The sequence below is a fragment of the Homalodisca vitripennis genome, chromosome 5 (assembly GCF_021130785.1).
Source record: "Homalodisca vitripennis isolate AUS2020 chromosome 5, UT_GWSS_2.1, whole genome shotgun sequence".
Taxonomy (NCBI): Eukaryota; Metazoa; Arthropoda; class Insecta; order Hemiptera; family Cicadellidae; genus Homalodisca; species Homalodisca vitripennis.
The window spans coordinates 73,465,105-73,480,539 of record NC_060211.1 but is presented as its reverse complement, the minus strand read 5'-3'; positions in this window follow the sequence as shown (position 1 = coordinate 73,480,539).

Here is a 15,435-nt window from a genome sequence, read left to right as displayed (position 1 = left end):
GATGTAAGGATCGTACAGACAATGTCAGGACGATTTTCTTCTTTGCCTTATTCTAAAGTTGCACATATTAATGGATGATTCATATGAACTATTCGGTGCACTTCTTGTTCTTTATTTGGAGTTTCCCTCACATTGAAACTTGAATTTTATCATGTAATTATTTAAAAGAGCATACAAAATGGAATTTCGTTCATATTTGTCATAAGAGATTAACATGTTACGTGAACACGTCTTCATTATGGGCTGCAGGCGTACTGCACAGTGATAAAACAATTAAATAAACAATAAATCTGCAAACAATCTAACTTCAATAGACGGTTTGCTTGATTTCGCTATCATAGTAATACCTCAAAAAGTCCTGTCAAATTTCTTTTTCACCACTCTAATTCTGATTCAGCTGTTATCTACGAAAGTCATCTGTTCCCCCGTAGCAAAATCAGCTGAAATTTCCCTCTCCCAAGTATTACTTAACACATATAAACATTTCTTTCTCTGTATAAAACATTGGGTGTAATTATTAGAGATTAATAATGAAATGTAGGTACTATTACAATTTTGGGGAGGAGAGGATTGGGGTGAAAAAGCAAAACAATTCGTACCAGTTTTTGAACACAATTCACCTTTTCCCATCACTTAACGTACAGTCTAACTTCAGACAAGTTTATAAATTAAAATTATGCTACAGGACTAACATAGTTGATAACATTAACCAAAAGACACAAATTTGGACACATACTCCAAAACATTGAGCATGTCAAAGACAATTAACATATATTGCAGCAAATGCGGAAAATATAAAAATTAACAAATATTACAATCAATGAATTATAATCTTCAAAATATCCTTTCCATCCTCTATATTCGTTATTCAAATCAGTTACAGTCACGTGTCAACTATCTTATGAAGTGAAATTAGTTTTGATTAATAGTTAGGATTCTTCATAATAATATTGCAACCTCTCACAGCCCGTCATAAACATCAGACTGGCCTTGTTTTCTTAAATATGTATGCAAATAAAATATTATACAAAAAGCCAATTCCTAATAATGTAGCAACCGAGAGCTAGTTTGCATTTCATATGCACAAAACCTAGTTTTTGTGAATCCGATAGAGTATATTTTTCTAAGAAAGGAATAGATCATCAGATGACCATGTTTTGGTGGACATGTAAATAGGAAAGTATCAAAAGGGTTACAAATAACAAACAATAATTTTTTCTCAGGTTAAATTTTTTATCTTGAAGAATTTAAACCCAATTGCCAAAAACAAACAATAGCTACATCAGTATTGAACTACGAAACAAAGAGACTAAAAGTCGTAATTTTTAAGTAAGTAATGAGTCGTCATTATGTTTAGAGTTAGCAGAGATTCGATCAGAGAAATATGGTTTGAAAAAATAGTATTTGATACTTTAACCGTTTTGATACACCTCCCATTATACTCCATCGTGGCTAATAATTAATTCATTTCTTTAAAAATTATTATATTTCATGATCGTTAGCTCTCGGATCCTGGATTATAATTGTATATTTTGAGATACAAAGAAGTGAAGATAAGTGTTATCAGAGTCTTTGAAAGATAACATGCAGCTTATACCACTTTTCAAGTTAAATTTTAAGCTTTATTGTATCTGTAAATTTATGCTTATGCAGTGTAAATTGACTCGTGTATCATCTACATAGTCAGATATGGTTGGAAAATTATTTTGGCTTGTTCAACTTTTGGAATGAAAAATATTGTGTTTTTTAGGATTGAGCAGACACCGAAACTTGTACCCCATAACCCATAAATAATGCCTTGTTATTTCGAAGCATCCTACTATGGTAATAAGGCGAAAATATTACCGAGTCACAAACTCTATCCCAATCTGGCTAGTGACAAGGAAAACCGGACAATAGGGGAAGTGGCAGATCCGACGCCGAGGACTGGGCATCGCGACGGCGACGCTCTAAGATACCATCTTGCCTGCCCCATCCCACTATCCCTGACTGTCTGGACACAAGTGGACAATTGGCTGGATCTTAGATGATGTCCAGATATAGGGCTTCTATAGTGATGCTTCTTTCAAAGAAGTAAGTATACATGCTTTTTGCAAACTGTAAATAAAAAAATCAGGTTGAAGAGTAGCTTTTTATTAAACACATTAAAACATTGAAAATGTTTAAATGTTGTAATTTCCAAACAACATAGCAGCAAATATTTCAAGTATAATATTTTCACATATACTCTACTAGAATAAGGCTGTTATAACATATAAGTAGTCGAAATCAGAATTTTATGTAATGATAAATAATTATCAAATGAATCCAAATGTTGAAAAACTTCACATTGGTAATGGCAATAAATTTTATAATCTGTTTACGTAGTATTTCTATAGATTGACTTATAATGTAAAGAATAAATACATCAAATGAAAGGATAACAGAATTTTGGATATTTTTTACTGTTATATGATACAAAAAGATATAACATTATGTTTCGAGGATTGAAATATTTTATCTTCGTTAGTTGCCAAAAAATGTTAAGACATAAACCTGAGCATTCTTAGAAACTTATACTTTTAATCATCTATTACCAAGAAATAAAAAATGCATTTTATCAAACGCACGATCCTATTGTGCTTTCAAACTGTTCATCGTCTGTGATAAACGTAAAATAAAGAATACTTTTAAGTATGACCATTAATTAAAGAAAAGTTCAAACTACAATAGATACAGTTAATAAATATGTAATTGAACTCATTTCTTGGCCGAAGTCCATAAGTTTATAGTTGAGTGTAGAGAGTTTCTAGTCATAATTACTTTAGTAAATCCCAGTTTACGATTTTCATTTTGTTCTCGTTTAGCTAGATAATGATCAGAAGACCAAAACGCTTAACTATGTTTATAAAGAGCATTTTACATTTCAAGCCTTACTAAATGTTAACCGACACTCTCGATAACCGAACAAAACGATTTTTCTCCACACACTGACACAGTGAGACCGGATAACGCAGACTCTGGGTTATCCATAAAAGCGTAATGCGCCAGATTCGATCCGCTATTTTATTGTTATCTTCGGAGGGCTTTGGTTTTCCATTCGCCAGCTCTATAAAGTGTGTCGCATATCTCAGTGTAAGCCCGGGATCACCCCTCCCCTTCCCCCGCTGTTCCCTGATCCCGTCGCCTGATAGTGACACTTATTTTACACCAATAGTTCCGGGTTAAGCATTTTACGGGAAACCCCTAACCGGAGCCTGTTTTATACTCGATACTTTTATACGTCCCGAGATATCCATCTGCGATTGCCTCCTGGGGCGCGTTTAATGTCGGGATTATCTGTTAACGTCAGTTGTAATTGTTTGAGCGCGTAATGACTTTTTATCATGTACACTCTTGTTTTATTGTTATTTATTGATCAGATAATAATCTTAATAAAGTAGAGAATACTTTACTCTTGATATAAATAACCTGCAATCCAACCTAAAAAAACTGATTATTCACTAAACTAATAATATAGTGGCCTTCAATAAGGTTCTATTGTACTAACGAAGAATAGAAACTAAAATCCAGATTCCAGATCACATATCACTAGAAAACCTCCCATCGGTATACGGAACTTATTGAATCCTTATCAGATTCTGCAAACAGGATGAGTCCCGTGAGAAGGAGGCCACTGAGGCCGGTCACCGATTGTGCCAGGATCTGAGGACCACAGCCTCTCCTCCAACAATGGCTAGTCCTCTGTTATTGCTACTCTGACGTCCCGCGATCTCGTCGGAGATTAGGGGATGAAGAACGTTTCCTGCCTGTGCCCATTCATACCTCCGGATGATGAGGTAGCGGTGTCCTCTAGTCGGTCATCTCCCATTGACCGTGGAAAGGTCCGGTGACGACAACTAATATGCCCGATTAAGGTTTTAAAGACCGACACGAAATCTCCTTTAGTATCATCCAGGATTCTCATCTTTCTACCTGTGCGGTGAGAGAAATGAATGGATTACACTCATTTTTACTTTGGAGACGCACATTCATAAATTCTCTCAACTTCTAGAGAACTATAATGTTAGGCTAGTTCCAAATCGGGTCAAAGTCTTGCAAATCAATTCAGATGAAGACATTTAATTATCTGATGGAATTAAAAAAAAAATCCTTTCCTTTCTAAGTAAAATGAAAAGAATGAGATTTGAACAAAAATTAAATAAGAATGTAGGTTGCGTTGTTAATTTTTTGTGACAAATCGTTTTGGGATCAGGATTAGGATCCACATTATGCCCAAAATCTCCAGTTTCTTGAACTCACTCCAGTTCACACAGCTCTCCAGTTATGTTCGATATGTTCCCGGAATGTGTATTGTAGCTCCTGAAGGCGTGAACCTATAATTTATCGCGAAGCTGCTGAGTGTAGGGTTTCTGCCCCCCGTCGGGACAATGGCTTGGATCGTCAACACCTCAGCCGGATCTCTGCTGGAGGATTAATGTTGTACCACTGTTTGACAGCACTTTTGTACTTCACCAGCTGGGCCTTTCTCATCCGAGCCATTGATTCCGACCAGAGAATTCGGCACATTGTGCTTTATTGATTTCCAAAAATATCGCGACACCCTTCGTCCTAGGATCAACGGCTCCTCCCTCTGCTTCTGGTGAATTTTAATGAAAACTTCCTTTATGTTTGAATGAAAGAAAATGGACTCGCCAATATACATGAGAATTTGATAAATTGATGACACATAATTACTTGGATCTGTTCACAGTACACCCTATTTACACAAAAATAAGATTTTAAAGCACAAAAATATTTGTTTTTGTATCTTTGTAAAAGATGGAAATCCAAATTTATTTTTAAAATGTATTTAAGTTATAAGCTTTCTTTGGTTCATCGAATTTTCTTGAAAAACTAATGAAGGCTTAGTTTTACGAGTATAGTGTCAATATTGAGTGGTTTCGTGTCGTATAGGTAATAAAATAGCAAGTAGGCCTATTTAGGGTTCGACCCTTCCTCCCCACCTACAACATTTAAACTTAATTATACATTTATAATGCATAAGGCCGCTTGAAATCGTGTTATGAAGTTGTTCCACAGAATGAAAATGGCATCTGGGCCACTTCAAATTAGGAATAAAATCTCGCACATCTCTATGTTTTATCACTGAAACCAACATACATATTTTTATTGATGTCTGGGAAATGTATAATAGTCCTAACAAATGATAGTATAAGTTCCTGTTCCTACAACTTTTACGGAACAGGGATTCGGGAGTTAGTAGGCAATTTTTAAAATACAGATTACTCGATAGTTAGTCGGATGTCGTGGATGTTACTTCAAGCAATAACACGTTTAAAGTAAACTAATGAAAATTTCTCTATTCCACTGTCCCCCTGGTCATTCTATTTTGTAACGTCTATAAATATCCCTAAATTTGGAATACTTTGGAAGAAACAATGTTGTTACCATATATTAAATTACTACCATTTAGTTACTCCTTCCATCAAATACTGAATGGAATGAACTTTAAAAATATTCCACTCCACACTCGAGCTGTTCCAACTTTACCTGAGAAGACTGCACTAGTTGGCGACACTGCAGGACAACCTTTTCTCTTTCGCCTGCTTGATCTACTTCTATTTTCCTGCCACATGGTCCAGAAATAACATATCTAGTGGACATTCTAACTATATCTCTGTATTTTGCACTTTTGAGATCAAAATTACAGTCTCAGCATAAGTGACTAGCCTAGGATTTGGAAAAAGGGTGATATTTTTTTACTCATAATGAATTTATTAATACTTTAGTTAAATAAATGTCAGGTTTGTTTATGACAATCAAAGTTTCTATTATGTTTTGAACGCTTTAACTGGTTGAAAAGCGCTATAACTGTCACCGCAAATCCGTGTGTGTAACCGAGTGTTATGATCCAGCACGATCAACTTTTCGGCTTTTTAATTGGTACACAACACTGCCACAGTTTAACGATGGGTTATAGGGATTTATCCATAGTGGCGGTGTGTGCAGAGGTAATCTTCGCGCCAGGGTGTGCCCCCGTCCCGGCGTTAGCTATTATGCACCTCTACTGTCGAGGTTTGTGCAATTTTGTACCGAACTACTGAATAATGTTCTGTTCTTTGGAATTGTTAAAGTTAAGCTTATGACCCTGTCTTAAAGATCGGAGCAGACTGACTGATTCTCTTATTAAGTGGTCGGTGATACGATGCCTCCAAAGATATAAGTGATAACTTTTCCACATTTGGAGGAATACAATCCTTGTAACATACAGAAGTGGGGTTTAACTTGTGAACTCCAAAAAGGTTATCAATAAGCACTTCAGTTTCTATGGATGTTTCTTTGCTGTACAGAGTGAAATTCCTAACTTATAATTCCAACTTATAAATCAACATCAGTGTTGATTTTGGGGAGACGTTAAGGATCTCTCTGATATACACAAAATTTCCAGTACTGCTTCGGTTTCGGGGGTTGATAAAGAACGCATCTTCCAAATTATGAATTACTATGTAGTTAGCCTTAATAAGAGCGGGAAAACAAATTAAATCTTATAATACACCTATTTTTCGGCCAATAGATTTAAATAGCTACATTTCAATAAATTCAAAACTACCACAATTAATTAACTCAAAAATTTAAACAGAATTTAGATTTTATTATTTGGATGGTGAAGTTCTCTAGATTTTCGTTGCTCGTAGGCTACAAAAGTATTCAAACTTTAAATAGCTGACATTTTCGACAAAATTTATTTTCTTTTGTCATTATTGTTGTGTTTTCAAGTTGTCCATTACATTTAAGACATGAATACAAATGTTAATTACATAACTTTACCTGTGTTTAAGTTAAGATTTTCGTAGCGGTACTCATTTTTCAACTCATCTGAAACAAATATATCTAATAACTATCAGATTAGTTCAAGTTTTGTTTTTATCTCTTCTTTTTCTTTACGGTAATCTTTAAACTTTTTAATACAGGCTCTAATTTGAGCTTTTTTATAGTTTTTCTCTCTGAGTGATAATGCTACAGAACAGTAGGAAACTGTTTATAATAAAAGACATTACCTACTAAATGGGAATAATCTGCTTAGGTGTTATCTCTTGTATTAGTAATTGTAATTGCCAGTTCTGTCTAACTTATATACATGATTTTGACGAACGCTTAATATTGTAGCTTTACACAGCAGCCATCACCATATTTACGATGGTTTGGCAGTTACTGATGTTTGAGGAGATTGATTATAGTATTATTTATTATTATTTCTATTAATTCCTTCTTTAATTATTTATATTGTTATTTATCCATTCATTTTATTACCAGCTTAGCAATGGAAACATTATAAAACATATTTCTAGTAATAGCTGGTTATATAGTACTTGTTGAATATTCTTATATTGATTCATCTTGCTGCTTGTTATAATTATTCTCAATTAAGGCAAAATGGTACAATTGTATTAATATTAGTAATAATTCAAACATAAAACCTCCAATGCGACAAAATAAATAAGGAAAAGCATAATGCATAAACATCGTGAAGCTTTTGTTCTTTTTGTATTATATCTCTTTATATGTTGTTCAACAGAAACTCCCCTTGCCCTATTCAAAAGAAGCATACATATATGTCCTGTACGACAAACAACCACAACAACTTACAATAGAACATTGTATAATTCTGTATGCTACAAAACCATTGTGAGATAAGATTGTTTACGTGAAAAATATAAACATTTGTTCTTGTGTCTACTTTCCAATGTTTTCTTAAACCACAAATCACTTTCATTGTATCTTGAAATTCAATAAAAACTTGATTTTGAATTTACTGATTAAATGTTTTTACTTCTTATTTCCCACTTCTTTGATACAAACAAATAAGACTTAATTGTTATGCTCCTTTCCACCCAAACAAGTGGGCCGGTATGAAAACTGGATATAAATTATGTTTATTCCAAAGGTCCACGCAACATGCTATTTTATATTCCATACGTAAAACCTTTCCATAGCACTCCGGACGCGGCACCCCTACGTGGAGCACGTGTGTGTGTCGCCCCCCCCCCAAAGCCGAGTAGCATAAGATACTATCAATGTATCGTTCACAAAGCAGGGCCCTCCAATTTGTACCCATCAAAGACGGGAGCAGAGAGCCCGCCATGCTGGGCCGAGATCTGTATCTCTGTCAAGCGGAAGTTAGATGCAAACTAGGCAAATTGAAAAACGACACTTCAGGAACCATCTTGTTAGTTCCATATATCATTATGTTGGGTTGACAGAGTGTTACGACAAGAGGAATTAGTTATATACTCCTTCTATTAGTATTCTCATATACTGGTATACGCTAACAGCTACCGTTTATAAAAAAAAAGATTAAACCATATCTTTCTTACAAACTGAGACATATATACTGTTAATTGAACGGTAGTATCTTTCCACTTATAACCCTTATTTTTAACATAATTTAATAAATTATTGTATAATTTTCTCACTAACTGATGGGAAAGATGTTTATATAATGTTCATTTACTTGATTAGTAATATAACAGAATATATCTAGATAATAAAAGTAATCATTGAGAAGACGTTTTAAACTCACTAATGTTATATCAAATATTTGAAACTGTAACAGCTTAGTGTAGTCTGATAATGAACTTGGGCTGTAACAGGTAAATACAGTATTAGATAATATCAAACAATTTAATTGTTTGACAATAGCAAGTTTTATAAGACGAGAGTAAGCGACGATACTTTTAATTTCTATACACTTCCTTACGTAGATAATGTTTTAAGGAAATTTTCTATATATTGAAAACCACACCCTACGCGCTAACCTCATCAATATTACCATATCACGGTATACTAAAAAATTAATAGGGGAGTGGATGGATTATACCCTACTATTAGTTTCCACCAATTTTATTTAAGTTTCTAAAGAACTACTTGATCTGGAAAGTCACGTATGGTATAAATTATTGTATTTTTGTCTTTACTGTATCGGAAAAGATACCTAATGAAAAACATGCCTCGAATCAGCAATGTTTTAATTTATTAATTCAACCAATAACCTATTTCTCTAATCCAATTTACCTAGCACACAGAACTATTCATGATAATTCAGATAGGTAGGTTGAGCAAAATGTATGGGTAATGGTTGAATGCAAGAATTTTAGATTGAATTTATCCCTCTAAACAAGAATCATTTTTTTAAACAACCACTCCAAAGTATCCTGGATTTGTACTTCTGTACTATGACGACTACCGTAACAATTTACTTTCCTAATCGGGATTCCCTAATAACGCAGTAAAGCGAGTACATAAGTGGTACGCTCTAACATCTTTTATAAGTAAATACTGCAATATGCTTTGTCACAATTTAGGTTTGATATGTCACAGTCCTCCTTACATTTTTTTATTTCTTTTTTCCTACAAGAAGCAGAATATAAAAAGGGTCTACAATTGTGTAATGAAATGTTAACTGGAGTGTTCATTCAACAGGATATATTTTCGTTGCGTCAATACTTCCAATATTTAACTTATAAGTTTTTAAAATATAAATTAATATTGCTGTTACTTATTGTAATAAAACGTCCAACTAGCACACTTGATCATCAATGTGCTCACAAAATACTCGTACAAGCACCTGAATTTTATGAAATCTACAAATTCTAATAATAAAAATTAACATTTAGTGTTAGAATACACTTATTAGGCATATAGTTGTGGAGGAGGATTAGTATTGTAATTGGTCAACATCTTGCTTTCAAAATTTTGACACATTCCTCATATCCTAGTAGTGTTTTTTTCATACAAAGGAGTTTAATGGCCAGGATAGGACAACTAACAGAATAATACAATTATTATTTTTATTATAAGACGATATAATCACCAATTTTATAAAGTACATAATTTTTTATTAAGCCTTATAAATGGTTCTCCTTTCAATTCAAAATTTTTATGAGTTTGGTTAATTTGTAACGAACCTTAGAGGATTGATCTGATTTGAAGGTTAAATTTAAATTCCCAGGAAACCGCAGAATGTGTACGATCCTCACATCCATAATAATTGACATTCCGACAAAGATTCTTTGCAAACCACATTACATCTGTCAATAGCGCCTCAAAAATGAATAAAACGTATCATACATCTGCATCAGAGGCCATTTCTGTAATATTTTCTTTCAAGTAATTCTGATTTTGTTCGCCTTTGACGACAACACAGGAAAACTTTCCAGAGAATAGAGCTTGCATCCTTACGGGGACTGTGTGGTAGAAAATACTGTTAGCAGTTACCGGCTGCTTTGCCCGCAATTTTTTAGTAAGTGTTGCACGCGTGTAACATCATTGTTGGGTAGAGATAATGATATTTCCGACGCCAATGTCGAGTTTGCTTTGTTACCGCGATCAAGAAATGCATAAAAGTGTACATTGATTACTATTGTAATTTACTTTGTTATCAGTGTGTTTTGTTCTATATTGATTTCCTTTGTTTACCGATCAAGATAATATGTTCCACACATCGGACAAGCCTACTTCTGTTAAAAAGTACCTAACTAAGATGGAATTTATATCAGTCTTTAAAGTTATAGTAAAAGTTGAAAGTAACTTTTTCTTTTAGATATAATACTCATTTTAGGTAAAAATGTCCCGTTAAAAGTACATTAACAATGACACTATGCGTTTGTTTCCTTATAAACTTAAAAATATTATTAGTAGTTTAGAACATTTAAAGCTATAATTAGTACATTAGTTCTAAAGCACAGGCCAGCGAACTTCCATCTAGCATAGTTTTTGCCGAACTGCTTCAAAGAGAGTCTTCACAGAGTCCAATTCTGACGTGTCTCAGGAAGTTTTCTAAGGTAGATGAGTACTTACCTAATCGCTGAAATCTAAAACACTGTGAAAAATAATGGTTATTCTTCAGAGAATATACTCACTATAAATGTAAACAAAATTGAAAATAATAAACAATGTTTAGACACAACATTTGATATCATTATACATGTTCTCTAAAATATTCAACAACTTTAGAGACCAATATGGGATTTTTCGCTGCTAGAAGGCCAGTAGGACGTAGCCCGGAGGGATTTTTGTAATAAGAATAGGCCTATACTTATCCCAGGGACCGTAAGAATGTTGCTACTTGATAGATTAGAACTTGATAGAACTACGACGTTTTCACTTGCAACAGAATTTAGCATTGGATACAATATCTTCTCACAGACTGTTGCAAGATAAAAGATAATATTATGGCATTTATTATTTAAAGTTTGGATGGATAAGGGATTACGGACATCTTTACTCCCATCGTTGTATGTGACGACAACAAAAACAAGGTGTATGAAGAACTGGTACATGCTCTCTTCTTCATATACCAAACAATAAAACATTAAGATTGAACAATTTAAAAAATGTCGAGAAACACGCCAAAATCAAAATGGGAATAAATAAATTTACCTACCAAAATTGGAAACCAGTGTACATATGGTCAGATCCGAGTATACAAACAAGTGTACTATGTGAATGTGAAGTATTGTTTATAGCTTAGTTTTGAACACTTTTAGATGCTTGCCACAATATAGACTACTTAAACTCACGTGTTTGTCTATCAGTTTACCCATCTGTGTTTAAACTCTTGATCCTAGAGATCTAATACATCGGCTCCTCTTAGTACATGGGAGAATCATATTGATTCTAGTGGCAAAAGGTAAAAGGACAGTTTGTCTGTCCTTCTGTACTATAAGACGTGTCGTTACGTTCTGTCGAGTATATTCTTTTATTTAACAGGTGCTTTTGCTCTTTTATTGTAATAAATGATTATACCCTTTTATTTTATAGGCCTTCGTGGTAAGGCCGTTTCAGAGGTAAAGTATATTAATGTGTAATAGAAGAAGTTACAAAATAATCGTTTGAATATCTGTAATGGAAATCCGCTAATATATTAAGTGCTATATTTTGCCTCATGTTAGGGTCTTCGAAAAGTACTGTTTATGCCAACCTTCCTAAAGACAGTCATAATTCGCCTCCAACGTGCGTGCGTGCATTTGTGTCTTCTTTGCCATTCCACTATTCTACCTACTATTCCCCTGAAATTCTGTACTGGAGGTGGGAGATTTGACAGTTTAAGAATTCCTTAGTTGGAGGTCCAAAGTCTGAAAGCCTAGTATATAGAATACAACCACATGAAATTCTAAAAGACTTCTCTATATCGAGTGAAATAAGTAAATTACTAATTAATGATGGTAATGCTTTAGTCATTATTGTTATCTCAGACTGTCATCCTCAATATTCAGGAAGTGTAGTATAACCGACTCATAATGTCAGTGGTAGCGTTAGGGATTAATGATCGTATACGTGAACAGCAACGTTTACTCTGAGAGATTAGCCTGGAGTAGCCTATAAAAATGTATAGGCATGAGGCCTAAAAAACAAGATGTTCAAGGATTTGTTACATGTTATTAAAAAAGAACATATACAGTATTACATTTATGATTAAAATAATTAAAACATAAAGCAAAAGAAATGTGGAGCAATGTACAGTTTTTAATGCCAGTAGAACTCACTTATCATTACGTAAACAACTTTTTGTCAGCGCCATTAGATATTCCCTTTCTGTACTTGTAATCTTAAACAGTTGGATTGTGTTATTGAAATACGACGTCTTCAGATTCAATTTGTTGTGTTGATATCTCAATTTTTCACTTATTAGAATGGGTACTATTTTCTTGTAAGTTTTGAATATATCAGATACTTATCACAGATTTGATGCGTTAATGTGGGATTCTTACCACTAATGAATTAGATGATTAAGTTGAATGACTGACTGTGTTATCTATCAAAATTCACATTCACTAGAATTGGAATGACACGTTTTACAGTTTGGTTGTACGGTGTAGAACGCGTAATTATATCCCCATTACAAGTTAGAGTAATGGGGGTATAATTGAAATTTACCATGTTTAGTTTTACGATAATATAAGAGTGAAATTCTCGGGAACAGTACAGGATTGGCTTAGTTTACAGCTTTTAAAGAGTAATTGGATTGAGTGAGTGGTTACTGAAAACCTCGATTAAAGATGTTTAATTTACATTAGGAGTTGTTAAGATAGTTTTCATTTCACTGCTTGCGGAACTCTTAGTTAAACCGTGTGCTCGTTTGCTGGTCGGAGCGCGTATTTGTCACGGAAACATACAATCAGCAAAAAGTAATTGTACTGTAATACAACCTTTGATATGTTAAATTAAAAGTAGCTAACTAGTATACAATATTGATCAGATTATCAACTATAAATTCTAAATTTGTAAAATTTCAACGGGATAGTACCAGAAATGGGTCGCAAAGGTTTGTGTTCCATAACTACAAGTATTAATTAGGCCACAGGGAAGACTGGTATATTATTATATATTAACAATTTATTAAAAACTCGTATACTTTCATTTTTTATGTAAGTAATTATAACACAATTCCTTTTTATCAAAAGATATTGTTCACTACGTAACATAGTACAATATAAGTACTTTATAATTTGTATCCGTACGCTACATTACGCTTAACGGGCTTCACTGAGGTGTAGCCGTACGCTACGTTACGTTTAACGGGCTTCGCTGAAGTTATATGCAACATTTCAAGTCTCTGGGCATATATGTTAGTAAGTCATATGTTCAAATGTCATATGATTTAATGAGAACATTAAGTTGGTTTAGAAATTAATTTACTCTGCAATTATTTCATTGCCATCATGGTTACCCATAAGACCAAAGTAAAGATGTTCGCTAACGCTCATTCAAGTGCCATAGACGGACATGAATTATCACCGAACTCGATGTTATATATAAATTAAGCTTCATGCAAACATTCATATTTATATGTCAATTTATTTTCGAGATACGGTGCAGACAAATGTTTCAACCCCCACGTGTTATAGGCTTCGCTAACCCTTAGTCTCATGGTGCGATACGAGAACCTAAGACCTCGCTGCACAACAGAAACACGTGAACAAAATCCTTTAATCAATTAAAAATATATCTTAAAAAGTACTTTCAGAAACATTAAGCTAAATGTTTTAAATATGTCTGAAATAATTTGTATACAATTTATACAAGCCCCAGTGCTTAGCCACCACATCAACCCGAACACGCATAAATACGAAATATACTAAAGTAATTGAAAAGTAACTTTATCTCATCATTCAGTAAATGGACAATAACATTTTGATTTGCATACAACCAGCATCAATGAAAGGTGAAAGAATGCAAGAGAATGTTCTGCTCCTGGATTGATTTATGTACATCCACAGGTAATTTAATCCGGGCGATTGCCCCTGTCGAGTCACACATGCAACCTGTCATACACGGCTGTATTTCACATTGCGCCTTCGGCCTTCAGGCTCGCGTTAAATATGTTTTTCGCTTTGAATCACTCACGGGTTTCTAATCATTGTTTTATTTTTCATGCCTTATAATTTTTGCATTTTTGCTTGCCTATTTGCGTTACAATAATATATTTTGTTTTCTAGTCTTCGAAACTTGAATTTATAAATATAGAAATATGATCGTTTAATAAGATCTTGTACTGCAACCGAAGTAACTTCCTAAAAATATATTTATGTAAACATTAAAGTTGTGAAGCTTGCATATGTTATCTCTCGTAGAAATATCACGTATGGTATAATCACAATATCAAAATCAACTGTTAATTAACGTAGCTTAGCTACGTGAAATACAGTATTTTTAAAACCATTTTTTAAAAACTGTTTGGTCTAAATAAAGTTTGTCTCTAAGCGAACCAGATAACTAACTGTACGAAACATGTTACTCACGAAAATTTGGTATTATAAACGTTTTATTAGTTATCCATTAATACAATTAGGTATTTTGTTTGTTTGCTAACTGATGTTATCCTTCGACTGATTTGTTATCCTATTTGTTCTTGCGCACCACATTTTTCAGCAATAAAAAAAGTTATACGGTAAGAAATAAGTGTTACATATAATTGTGAAACCCAGAGGAAAGGTGAAACAATAAAGACATGCATTTACCAGAGCCTTGTGTATTATTTTAATATACTGTGCTGTAAATTGATTTCCCCCCAAGTTTAACTCATTGTAACTTTCTCATACTTTGCAATAATAGTCAGTTTTGGTGAACAAAAAGATAAAATATATATACAGGGTCACAATTGTCTTAGGACGACGTTATAACTTTTATTCGACAAGAGATATGACATACCGTTACTGATAATAGTGAGTTACTTTTCTGTGCACAGGGTGAACGGATGTCACCTTTGCGGGACGGTCCATCAAAGGTAAGAAGAAAATTTATAATGACAGCCTATGTTGAGTACATTATTTTAAAGGTCTAGTTGAACTGAAAAGAATGCCGCAAACCGGACTTAAAAAGAAATTACAGTTTAAAGTTTTTTAAATGTTTAATACATTGTACATAAGATTTAACTAATACTCTATCTGTAAC